The following is a 13,261-nucleotide window of genomic DNA, read 5'->3' as shown; positions in this document are numbered from 1 at the left end:
AGAAGACGCACGTACGAAGTTATTTTATTTGACGTTTCAGCCGTGGGTCCGGCCTTCATCAGAATAGAGTTTACGGCACGAGTGCTGTTTATATACATGTGCATATCAGTAAGATACAAATGTCAAAACCGACATGATAGGCTATATATGGGCATATATATATATGCAAGTCACACAATATAAAGAGCACCTAATCTACGAGTAATAAGATATTGCTTCCATGCACGAGCACGTTGTTTACAAATAAAAGATGAAACGCATAAAATATAAAGCACATAACATGAAGAGTAGTCCGACCGGTAAAAGCAAGAGAAGAAAAAAAAACTATAAAATACTAATAAAAATGACAAAGACGTTACAAAGCTGCTACGTAATCAACGGATACAGACAATGTAGTGCGACTTGCTGAGCAAGGTTGAAAAAAGTTGGACAGGGTGATACAAGTTACGCAGATAAGCAACTAAGTTTTCCTACGTTTTCATTCAGACCAGATGCGACGGCGTTGAACTTATAGATGAGGAATGATTCACGGGCTTCTCTATCATAATTTGTACGGAAACCAGATTCTAGTAATGTGACTTGTAGGTTTTCAAAAGAGTGGCCAGGGAGGTGCACGTGTCTTGAAATGGGCAAGTGGGGCAAGGTGTTAGCATGAGATTTATGGTTGTTAAAACGCAGTCTAAAAGGCCCTTCTGTTTGACCAATGTACTGTATTTCACATAGCGCACATTCTATCATGTATATCACGTTCTTAGAATCGCAGTCAAGATTGCCTTTGATTTTTAAGGAAAAGTTGGAACCAGTACTGGTGACCTGTTGGCATGTGCGCATGTAAGGGCATACTTTACATCGCGGTTTTTGGCAAGGATGGCACCCGATCGTGTCAGGACTGTTTGCTTTCGATGATGATGACGATGAGAGTATGTCTCGAATAGTTTTAGCTTTGCGATACACTGCTTTAGGTGGTTCGGTGAAAATGTTTCTTAAGCGTTCACTTTGCATTAGAATATTGTGGTGCTTTCTCAGCACATTCGAAACACGCGGAACTGACGCAGAATGGGTAAGGACTAAGTTTGTCTGCGGTGAGGGAGTCGAGTTTTTAGCAGCGCACAACAGCGTTCTACGATTATGCATGTCGGCACGTTTTATTGCGTCATCAATTAATTGCGGCGGATATTTTTGTTTGACTAGAGCATCCTTTAGTGTTCTGCAATTTTTTTGAAACTCTGATTGCTCTGAGCAGATTCTTTTAAAGCGTAAGGCCTGACTGTAAGGGATGCTAGTTTTGCAATGTTTCACGTGGCTACTGTCAAAGTGCAAATACTGTTGCCGGTCTGTAGGCTTCCTGTATAGAGCAGTGGATAGCTTATCATTTACAATTGAAATGCTTACATCAAGAAAACTAAGAGTTGATGTGGAATAGGTATGAGAAAATGATATTGATGGATGGGCATCATTAAAGTCAGATATGAAGGAAAGCAACTCCTGTTCACCATGCGGCCAAATAAGGAAAATGTCATCAATGTAACGTCTATAATAAAAAGGTTTCAGCGTGCGGGTTTGCAAAAATTCACTTTCAAGCTGGCCCATGAATATATTGGCGTAGTTGGGTCCAATACGCGTACCCATTGACGTGCCGCTAACTTGGACATAGTGTTGCCCTTCAAATTGAAAGTTATTTAGCTCTAAAATGAGCCTGAGCAATACTGCTAATGTGTTGCTGTCGATAAATTTACCCGGTGATGCTGCTTCATAGGACCTGGCGACTGCCGCTATTCCGTCTACATGCGGAATGTTGGTGTATAAAGACGCTACGTCTAGCGTGACCAAAAAGGAACCTTGAGGAACAATCAGATCAATTATACCAGAAACAAAGTCGGTAGTGTCCCTTACGTAAGATGGAAGCGATGCTGGGATACTGCAGATCAGAGAATCGACATAGCTGGACAATTTTTCTGTGACAGTACCTATACCTGAAATAATGGGACGGCCGGGGTTGTTTATCTTGTGTATTTTAGGCAAAAGGTAAAAACGACCAGGAACAGGACTTAGGGGAATAAGAGAATGAATCGCATTGTCAGGCATCTTTTTGTTTTCCCGAAGCTCTAGCAAAGTGCTCTGGACAAGAGATTTAAATTGTTCAGTGGGGTCGTGATCCAGACGCTTGTAAAAACTCGTGTCTGCGAGCTGTCTTTGGGCCTCTGCTTCATAATCAGACTTGTTCATTACGACAACAGCCCCACCTTTGTCTGCAGGCTTGATGACGATGTCATTGCGACAGGACAAGGCATTTAATGCTTTCATTTCACTGGTGGTTAGGTTACGGCGAAACGGCGTTTGCTTTCGATACGACTGTATTACGTCTCGTTGTACAGCTTTGATATACATATCTAAGCATCTGTCTCGTTGTGAGGGAGGTACCCAACGTTTTCCAGAAGGTAATGCGTTGGTGGAACTATTTGTATTTTGCCGGTCATGAAAAAACTCGCGCAAGCGTAAGTTGCGGGCAAAATTATCCAAGTCTTTCAGTAATTGAAATTCACTGTGTCCGCCTGTGGCAGGACAGAAATTAAGACCGCGGCACAGAACACTGCGCTCCTCAGCAGTTAGTACAATGTCCGAAATATTTACTATATTGTTCTGCTCCTTGACGATATGTTTGTTAATGGAAGGTGACAAAGAAGTATCGGGGTAAGCTTGTACCGGATTCGTTAGCAAAGGGACGTAATTGCATGCATTGTTCTGGCTAGGGCACCAAACACCGTCACGCGACATTTTCTTGACTTTCAATGCGTAAATTTCACGATGCTTTTTATATGCGAATGCCTCTAGTGCGGCGGATTCATTAGACGAGAGGTTTAAATTTGCTAACATTTGATTTTGTTGGTGCAAGATATTTTTGCTTGAAGAACGATAATGATCAAGGGTAACTCGGGTGAGTTGTAGTGAAGCATTTCTTAATATGTCGTCCCACCTATCTATATTTTTCTGAGACATGTTAGATAGGGCTGGTTTCACAATGATACGTAGACCCTTAGGTGCAACAGACGCGGTTAAGTAGGTGTTCAAAGTATCTACATGTAGGTCGTTGCGAACACGTTTTTCTACAACTTTCCGTAACCTTAAAAATTCTTTTGAACAGAGGCAAGAAGTGTTTTTACCGGGTGACAAAGTCTGTAGTCAATCAGCAGGTCCCTGTCGCACGGTTTGGGTATGGCTGCGAAGCTTGTAGCGGTGACCACTGGCTGAGGGATCTGGAGGGTCCTTTGCTGAATGCGAAGGTCCAATTGACGAACCTCTCGTAGCGGAGTCTGTCGGGCAACTTTTGGAAGAAACCTTGTTGCGATAGTCCTGCGTCACTCGCTCGTGGGTCGATGGTGGCTTCTGAGGGGAAGCACAACTTCTTGTTTGGCCAGTCACCAGTGCTGTGTCAGACGACTCGCGCACAACGGTAGGCCTCCTTGCGTGATGCTGAGGGGGATCGGTGGGCACACTGTCCAACCAGGAGTGGGACCTAGCGCTGGATGGCTTGTAACAAATGTGCCGAATATGGCTCGCCATGAGCGAAACCCCTTCAAAATTAGGATGCAAGCCATCAGCGGCCAGTACGCGGTGCGAAGGCAACCATTCGAAGCCGTGATCCAGGAAAGATACCAGTCGAGAGCGGCGACACAAATTCTTTAGCAGAGCGTTGAAATAACACGCTTCACGGTTGAAGCAACTCACGAAAGTTTCACTGGGGTGCCATCGTCGGCGGTTTCTGGTCCTTGGTAGGATGAGGGTGGCATAGATCAAGGTGACTTCGGGTCGTTCCTTGGCAATATGGTTGATAACCTTACAGTAGCTGTCGAAAGCTTTCTGTGCTGAGACTCGAAGTAGGTCGTTGGTGCCTACGTGTAGGACGATTCTAGTGGTGTTCCGAGGCACGAAATCTAATAGAGCTGGCACGTCAGTGATCAAGGCACCACACTGGGACACAAATGCTGGAGTATCAGCCAGCGCTGGATCGAAGTACTGATAAATGTGCTTCGTCTGAGAGTCTCCTACGACAGTCATAGATGGTACATTCTTTGGGTACCTCCAGTAAATGTGCTTCGACGTGGTCTGCTCCGGAGCCATTGTTTCAGTATACCAAAAACAAAAGTGATGCTGGGTCCGGGAAATATTATTCGTATAATATTTCCTCCCTCACAACGAGACAGATGCTTAGATATGTATATCAAAGCTGTACAACGAGACGTAATACAGTCGTATCGAAAGCAAACGCCGTTTCGCCGTAACCTAACCACCAGTGAAATGAAAGCATTAAATGCCTTGTCCTGTCGCAATGACATCGTCATCAAGCCTGCAGACAAAGGTGGGGCTGTTGTCGTAATGAACAAGTCTGATTATGAAGCAGAGGCCCAAAGACAGCTCGCAGACACGAGTTTTTACAAGCGTCTGGATCACGACCCCACTGAACAATTTAAATCTCTTGTCCAGAGCACTTTGCTAGAGCTTCGGGAAAACAAAAAGATGCCTGACAATGCGATTCATTCTCTTATTCCCCTAAGTCCTGTTCCTGGTCGTTTTTACCTTTTGCCTAAAATACACAAGATAAACAACCCCGGCCGTCCCATTATTTCAGGTATAGGTACTGTCACAGAAAAATTGTCCAGCTATGTCGATTCTCTGATCTGCAGTATCCCAGCATCGCTTCCATCTTACGTAAGGGACACTACCGACTTTGTTTCTGGTATAATTGATCTGATTGTTCCTCAAGGTTCCTTTTTGGTCACGCTAGACGTAGCGTCTTTATACACCAACATTCCGCATGTAGACGGAATAGCGGCAGTCGCCAGGTCCTATGAAGCAGCATCACCGGGTAAATTTATCGACAGCAACACATTAGCAGTATTGCTCAGGCTCATTTTAGAGCTAAATAACTTTCAATTTGAAGGGCAACACTATGTCCAAGTTAGCGGCACGTCAATGGGTACGCGTATTGGACCCAACTACGCCAATATATTCATGGGCCAGCTTGAAAGTGAATTTTTGCAAACCCGCACGCTGAAACCTTTTTATTATAGACGTTACATTGATGACATTTTCCTTATTTGGCCGCATGGTGAACAGGAGTTGCTTTCCTTCATATCTGACTTTAATGATGCCCATCCATCAATATCATTTTCTCATACCTATTCCACATCAACTCTTAGTTTTCTTGATGTAAGCATTTCAATTGTAAATGATAAGCTATCCACTGCTCTATACAGGAAGCCTACAGACCGGCAACAGTATTGCACTTTGACAGTAGCCACGTGAAACATTGCAAAACTAGCATCCCTTACAGTCAGGCCTTACGCTTTAAAAGAATCTGCTCAGAGCAATCAGAGTTTCAAAAAAATTGCAGAACACTAAAGGATGCTCTAGTCAAACAAAAATATCCGCCGCAATTAATTGATGACGCAATAAAACGTGCCGACATGCATAATCGTAGAACGCTGTTGTGCGCTGCTAAAAACTCGACTCCCTCACCGCAGACAAACTTAGTCCTTACCCATTCTGCGTCAGTTCCGCGTGTTTCGAATGTGCTGAGAACGCACCACAATATTCTAATGCAAAGTGAACGCTTAAGAAACATTTTCACCGAACCACCTAAAGCAGTGTATCGCAAAGCTAAAACTATTCGAGACATACTCTCATCGTCATCATCATCGAAAGCAAACAGTCCTGACACGATCGGGTGCCATCCTTGCCAAAAACCGCGATGTAAAGTATGCCCTTACATGCGCACATGCCAACAGGTCACCAGTACTGGTTCCAACTTTTCCTTAAAAATCAAAGGCAATCTTGACTGCGATTCTAAGAACGTGATATACATGATAGAATGTGCGCTATGTGAAATACAGTACATTGGTCAAACAGAAGGGCCTTTTAGACTGCGTTTTAACAACCATAAATCTCATGCTAACACCTTGCCCCACTTGCCCATTTCAAGACACGTGCACCTCCCTGGCCACTCTTTTGAAAACCTACAAGTCACATTACTAGAATCTGGTTTCCGTACAAATTATGATAGAGAAGCCCGTGAATCATTCCTCATCTATAAGTTCAACGCCGTCGCATCTGGTCTGAATGAAAACGTAGGAAAACTTAGTTGCTTATCTGCGTAACTTGTATCACCCTGTCCAACTTTTTTCAACCTTGCTCAGCAAGTCGCACTACATTGTCTGTATCCGTTGATTACGTAGCAGCTTTGTAACGTCTTTGTCATTTTTATTAGTATTTTATAGTTTTTTTTTTCTTCTCTTGCTTTTACCGGTCGGACTACTCTTCATGTTATGTGCTTTATATTTTATGCGTTTCATCTTTTATTTGTAAACAACGTGCTCGTGCATGGAAGCAATATCTTATTACTCGTAGATTAGGTGCTCTTTATATTGTGTGACTTGCATATATATATATGCCCATATATAGCCTATCATGTCGGTTTTGCATTTGTATCTTACTGATATGCACATGTATATAAACAGCACTCGTGCCGTAAACTCTATTCTGATGAAGGCCGGACCCACGGCCGAAACGTCAAATAAAATAACTTCGTACGTGCGTCTTCTTTCCTATACGAATAATATTTCCCGGACCCAGCATCACTTTTGTTTTTGGTATACTGAAACAATGGCTCCGGAGCAGACCACGTCGAAGCACATTTACTGGAGGTACCCAAAGAATGTACCATCTATGACTGTCGTAGGAGACTCTCAGACGAAGCACATTTATCAGTACTTCGATCCAGCGCTGGCTGATACTCCAGCATTTGTGTCCCAGTGTGGTGCCTTGATCACTGACGTGCCAGCTCTATTAGATTTCGTGCCTCGGAACACCACTAGAATCGTCCTACACGTAGGCACCAACGACCTACTTCGAGTCTCAGCACAGAAAGCTTTCGACAGCTACTGTAAGGTTATCAACCATATTGCCAAGGAACGACCCGAAGTCACCTTGATCTATGCCACCCTCATCCTACCAAGGACCAGAAACCGCCGACGATGGCACCCCAGTGAAACTTTCGTGAGTTGCTTCAACCGTGAAGCGTGTTATTTCAACGCTCTGCTAAAGAATTTGTGTCGCCGCTCTCGACTGGTATCTTTCCTGGATCACGGCTTCGAATGGTTGCCTTCGCACCGCGTACTGGCCGCTGATGGCTTGCATCCTAATTTTGAAGGGGTTTCGCTCATGGCGAGCCATATTCGGCACATTTGTTACAAGCCATCCAGCGCTAGGTCCCACTCCTGGTTGGACAGTGTGCCCACCGATCCCCCTCAGCATCACGCAAGGAGGCCTACCGTTGTGCGCGAGTCGTCTGACACAGCACTGGTGACTGGCCAAACAAGAAGTTGTGCTTCCCCTCAGAAGCCACCATCGACCCACGAGCGAGTGACGCAGGACTATCGCAACAAGGTTTCTTCCAAAAGTTGCCCGACAGACTCCGCTACGAGAGGTTCGTCAATTGGACCTTCGCATTCAGCAAAGGACCCTCCAGATCCCTCAGCCAGTGGTCACCGCTACAAGCTTCGCAGCCATACCCAAACCGTGCGACAGGGACCTGCTGATTGACTACAGACTTTGTCACCCGGTAAAAACACTTCTTGCCTCTGTTCAAAAGAATTTTTAAGGTTACGGAAAGTTGTAGAAAAACGTGTTCGCAACGACCTACATGTAGATACTTTGAACACCTACTTAACCGCGTCTGTTGCACCTAAGGGTCTACGTATCATTGTGAAACCAGCCCTATCTAACATGTCTCAGCAAAATATAGATAGGTGGGACGACATATTAAGAAATGCTTCACTACAACTCACCCGAGTTACCCTTGATCATTATCGTTCTTCAAGCAAAAATATCTTGCACCAACAAAATCAAATGTTAGCAAATTTAAACCTCTCGTCTAATGAATCCGCCGCACTAGAGGCATTCGCATATAAAAAGCATCGTGAAATTTACGCATTGAAAGTCAAGAAAATGTCGCGTGACGGTGTTTGGTGCCCTAGCCAGAACAATGCATGCAATTACGTCCCTTTGCTAACGAATCCGGTACAAGCTTACCCCGATACTTCTTTGTCACCTTCCATTAACAAACATATCGTCAAGGAGCAGAACAATATAGTAAATATTTCGGACATTGTACTAACTGCTGAGGAGCGCAGTGTTCTGTGCCGCGGTCTTAATTTCTGTCCTGCCACAGGCGGACACAGTGAATTTCAATTACTGAAAGACTTGGATAATTTTGCCCGCAACTTACGCTTGCGCGAGTTTTTTCATGACCGGCAAAATACAAATAGTTCCACCAACGCATTACCTTCTGGAAAACGTTGGGTACCTCCCTCACAACGAGACAGATGCTTAGATATGTATATCAAAGCTGTACAACGAGACGTAATACAGTCGTATCGAAAGCAAACGCCGTTTCGCCGTAACCTAACCACCAGTGAAATGAAAGCATTAAATGCCTTGTCCTGTCGCAATGACATCGTCATCAAGCCTGCAGACAAAGGTGGGGCTGTTGTCGTAATGAACAAGTCTGATTATGAAGCAGAGGCCCAAAGACAGCTCGCAGACACGAGTTTTTACAAGCGTCTGGATCACGACCCCACTGAACAATTTAAATCTCTTGTCCAGAGCACTTTGCTAGAGCTTCGGGAAAACAAAAAGATGCCTGACAATGCGATTCATTCTCTTATTCCCCTAAGTCCTGTTCCTGGTCGTTTTTACCTTTTGCCTAAAATACACAAGATAAACAACCCCGGCCGTCCCATTATTTCAGGTATAGGTACTGTCACAGAAAAATTGTCCAGCTATGTCGATTCTCTGATCTGCAGTATCCCAGCATCGCTTCCATCTTACGTAAGGGACACTACCGACTTTGTTTCTGGTATAATTGATCTGATTGTTCCTCAAGGTTCCTTTTTGGTCACGCTAGACGTAGCGTCTTTATACACCAACATTCCGCATGTAGACGGAATAGCGGCAGTCGCCAGGTCCTATGAAGCAGCATCACCGGGTAAATTTATCGACAGCAACACATTAGCAGTATTGCTCAGGCTCATTTTAGAGCTAAATAACTTTCAATTTGAAGGGCAACACTATGTCCAAGTTAGCGGCACGTCAATGGGTACGCGTATTGGACCCAACTACGCCAATATATTCATGGGCCAGCTTGAAAGTGAATTTTTGCAAACCCGCACGCTGAAACCTTTTTATTATAGACGTTACATTGATGACATTTTCCTTATTTGGCCGCATGGTGAACAGGAGTTGCTTTCCTTCATATCTGACTTTAATGATGCCCATCCATCAATATCATTTTCTCATACCTATTCCACATCAACTCTTAGTTTTCTTGATGTAAGCATTTCAATTGTAAATGATAAGCTATCCACTGCTCTATACAGGAAGCCTACAGACCGGCAACAGTATTTGCACTTTGACAGTAGCCACGTGAAACATTGCAAAACTAGCATCCCTTACAGTCAGGCCTTACGCTTTAAAAGAATCTGCTCAGAGCAATCAGAGTTTCAAAAAAATTGCAGAACACTAAAGGATGCTCTAGTCAAACAAAAATATCCGCCGCAATTAATTGATGACGCAATAAAACGTGCCGACATGCATAATCGTAGAACGCTGTTGTGCGCTGCTAAAAACTCGACTCCCTCACCGCAGACAAACTTAGTCCTTACCCATTCTGCGTCAGTTCCGCGTGTTTCGAATGTGCTGAGAAAGCACCACAATATTCTAATGCAAAGTGAACGCTTAAGAAACATTTTCACCGAACCACCTAAAGCAGTGTATCGCAAAGCTAAAACTATTCGAGACATACTCTCATCGTCATCATCATCGAAAGCAAACAGTCCTGACACGATCGGGTGCCATCCTTGCCAAAAACCGCGATGTAAAGTATGCCCTTACATGCGCACATGCCAACAGGTCACCAGTACTGGTTCCAACTTTTCCTTAAAAATCAAAGGCAATCTTGACTGCGATTCTAAGAACGTGATATACATGATAGAATGTGCGCTATGTGAAATACAGTACATTGGTCAAACAGAAGGGCCTTTTAGACTGCGTTTTAACAACCATAAATCTCATGCTAACACCTTGCCCCACTTGCCCATTTCAAGACACGTGCACCTCCCTGGCCACTCTTTTGAAAACCTACAAGTCACATTACTAGAATCTGGTTTCCGTACAAATTATGATAGAGAAGCCCGTGAATCATTCCTCATCTATAAGTTCAACGCCGTCGCATCTGGTCTGAATGAAAACGTAGGAAAACTTAGTTGCTTATCTGCGTAACTTGTATCACCCTGTCCAACTTTTTTCAACCTTGCTCAGCAAGTCGCACTACATTGTCTGTATCCGTTGATTACGTAGCAGCTTTGTAACGTCTTTGTCATTTTTATTAGTATTTTATAGTTTTTTTCTTCTTCTCTTGCTTTTACCGGTCGGACTACTCTTCATGTTATGTGCTTTATATTTTATGCGTTTCATCTTTTATTTGTAAACAACGTGCTCGTGCATGGAAGCAATATCTTATTACTCGTAGATTAGGTGCTCTTTATATTGTGTGACTTGCATATATATATATGCCCATATATAGCCTATCATGTCGGTTTTGACATTTGTATCTTACTGATATGCACATGTATATAAACAGCACTCGTGCCGTAAACTCTATTCTGATGAAGGCCGGACCCACGGCCGAAACGTCAAATAAAATAACTTCGTACGTGCGTCTTCTTTCCTATACGAATATATATATATATATATATATATATATAAGGGAAACAAGTGTATACCTAAGGGCTTGTTTTTTGTGTTTTACACAATATTATAGAGATCTCACAGACAATATATATATATATATATATTGTCTGTATATATATAGATATATATATATATACATATATATATATATGTATATATGTATATATATATATATATATATATATATATATATATATATATATACAATCATCAGCCTGTCTACGTCCACTGCAGTACAAAGGCCTCTCCCATGTTCCGCCAGTTTACCAGGTCCTGTGCTCGCTGCTGCCAATTTATACCCTCAAACTTCTTAGTCTCATCTGCCCACCTAACCTTGTGTCTCCACCTAATTCGCTTGCCTTCTCTGGGAATCCAGTTGGTTACCCTTAATGACCAGCCGTTATCCTGTCTGCGCGCTACATGCCTGGCCCAAGTCCATTTTCTCTTCTTGATTTTAGCTATGATATCCTTAAGGATATCATAGCTGGTGGCTGTGCATATATATGTGGCTGTGCATATATATATATATATATATATATATATATATATATATATTATGAAGTCTTGGTAGTCTGGGTTGCGACAGCGTTTAATTGAGGAAAGACCTCGCAAAACGAACGGGCAGAGCCAGTACACAGACGATGACGATGATGATGAACCAAAGTGGCAATGAGGACAAAGAGACAAGCGGATGATGGTGATTGTGATCATGCAGGGATGAGGACGATGCAAGTAACAAATGCCCACACTAATTCCCCCCACTTGGAAGCGGACACCCTGGCCGCCGTAAGTCAAAGTGACGGGGAACGTCGCGTGAAAGGTTTCATGCGACAAACGTGGACAATCTCTGTGCTGCGGTAGCGGTGGTCTGTTGGGGCGACGAGTGGTGTCACACGATAATTAACCGGCGAAGTCTGTTCTAAAACAATGTATGGCCCGATGAAGCGTGGTTGGAATTTGTCACAGAGACCAGGAGTGCGAATAGGTGTCAAAAGCAGCACCTCGTCACCAGGTTGGAAAGACACAACGCGGTGGGATTCGTCATAGGTGATCTTCCGCTCGTGCTGTCTCGCTTCAGTATTGATGCGAGCCTGATGGCGAGACTGAGCCAGGCGGGAAATGTATTCTTCGCTAGAAGACTGACACGAATCCCCATGGCTGCTAAAGAAGGAGACGTCGAGGAAGGTAGTCGGGGTGCGTCCGTACACGAGATAAAACGGTGAGTAGCAAGTTGTTCGCTGAACGGCGGTGTTGTAAGCGAATGTCAGGAATGGTAAAAGAGTATCCCAGTTTTTGTGGTCGGGTTGGACGTAAACGACTATCATGTCTGCAAGGGTTCGGTGAAATCTTTCTGTGAGACCATTTGTCTTAGGGTGGTAGCTTGAAGCAGTCTTGTGAGTAGTTCCAGAAGCGCGGAGTACTTCATTTACCATTTGTGACAGGAACACTTTGCCGCGATCACTAAGCAGTACACGAGGAGCCCCATGACGCAGTATTATTGCGTGAAGAATAAAGTCTGCAACTTCCACAGCTGAGCCTGTAATAACAGAGGAAGTCTCAGCGTATCGTGTCAGGTGGTCCACGGCGGTGACTATCCATCGTTTGCCAGCAGATGTGACGGGGAGAGGCCCGTAAAGGTCAACACCTACAACCTCGAAAGGCATTGACGGGCATGGAAGTGGCTGTAGAGGTCCAGCAGGTGCAGACGTGGGGAGTTTACGACGCTGGCATGGGTAGCAGGAACCGACGTACCGCGCTACACTAGAAGAAAGGCCAGGCCAGTAATAACGACATCGAATGCGGTCAAGAGTTTTTTTAAAACCAAGATGACCAGCAGTCAAGTCGTCGTGGAAGGCTTCGAGCACCTGAAGTCGAAGAGGGCGTGGCAGTACAGGAACCCAGCGCTGACCGTCAGGGTGGTAGACGTGGCGGTAGAGAACCCCATTGTCCAGCTTAAAGTGCAGGAGTTGACGACAGAGTCGCGCGTTTGGTGGAGGAGAAACTCCCGAAAGGTGGTCCATCATGCGTCTGCAGTATGAATCGGACCGCTGGTGGGAGATAAATGTTGCCTGTTCGTCCGAAAAGGGTTGCATTATTGATGCGAGCGTATGAACTTTGGTAGATGTGGCGTTTGAGTTCTCACCAACGCTGATATGGGTAGTCGGAAGCGGGCAACGAGATAAAGCATCGGCGTCTCGATGTTTTCTGCCTGACTTGTAAGTTATGTCAAAGTCGTACTCCTGCAAGCGTAGTATCCACCGACCCAAGCGTCCGGACAAGTTTTTCAGTGTAGAAAGCCAGCATAAGGCATGGTGGTCCGTAACGATTGTGAAGTGACGGCCGTGGAGATAGGGACGGAACTTCTGGACCGACGAAACCACAGCCAGACACTCTTGCTCAGTTATAGTGTAGTTCTTTTCAGCAGGGGTGAGTACGCGACTGGCATATGCAACAA

This window comes from Rhipicephalus microplus, unplaced genomic scaffold, assembly GCF_043290135.1.
Source record: "Rhipicephalus microplus isolate Deutch F79 unplaced genomic scaffold, USDA_Rmic scaffold_12, whole genome shotgun sequence".
Lineage (NCBI taxonomy): Eukaryota > Metazoa > Arthropoda > Arachnida > Ixodida > Ixodidae > Rhipicephalus > Rhipicephalus microplus.
Note: the sequence above shows the minus strand (reverse complement) of the source record.